Below are 539 nucleotides of genomic sequence, written 5' to 3'. Positions count from 1 at the left end.
TGTTTTTCAAAGCTCCTTCCAGATGTTGAGAGAGCAGAGCACTCCCAAGAGGGCAAATGCCAAACCTGAATCCTTCTCTCCCATGTCAAACAAGGATAAACAGAATAGAACAGTGTAGGCATCCGGAGCAGGACAAGCAGGATGAGCAGCAGTGGGATCAGAGGGAGCAGGGGTAGCGGCAGCGGAAGCAGGAGCAGGAGCGTTAGCTGCATGCTGACGAGGTGGCCGAGTGGTGAAGGCGATGGACTGCTAATCCATTGTGCTCTGCACGCATGGGTTCGAATCCCATCCTCGTCGGTCAGGCCAACAATGGCTCAGAGTTTCCGACTGTCAGCAGCTCCACATGTATCTCCAACTAAGCCTTTGTTTTGACATGACAGTTGCCTCAAAAGAACTTGCAGGGTTTTGAAGTGGCTCAGGACACACCTCAACCTCTTCTGTCTGCACAGAGGCAAGAGGAACAAGAAGGGAAAGAAGGAAGATCCAGGGAGCTCACAAGGATTCTAAGCCTCAAGCCCTTGGAAGACAATACAGCAAAA

At 51.4% G+C, this 539-nt stretch overlaps 1 non-coding gene across 1 annotated transcript; it reads left to right on the top strand.

Annotated features, from left to right (window-relative positions):
* Positions 1–215: 215 nt before the first annotated feature.
* On the top strand, positions 216–297 carry TRNAS-GCU (transfer RNA serine (anticodon GCU)). Its single transcript has one exon. It is a non-coding gene; the product is annotated as a tRNA-Ser (tRNA).
* Positions 298–539: the final 242 nt, after the last annotated feature.

The sequence above is a fragment of the Chlamydotis macqueenii genome, chromosome 18 (genome assembly GCF_036417535.1).
Source record: "Chlamydotis macqueenii isolate bChlMac1 chromosome 18, bChlMac1.mat, whole genome shotgun sequence".
NCBI classification, from domain to species: domain Eukaryota; kingdom Metazoa; phylum Chordata; class Aves; order Otidiformes; family Otididae; genus Chlamydotis; species Chlamydotis macqueenii.
Note: the sequence above shows the minus strand (reverse complement) of the source record. Positions and strands in the feature narration are given on the sequence as shown.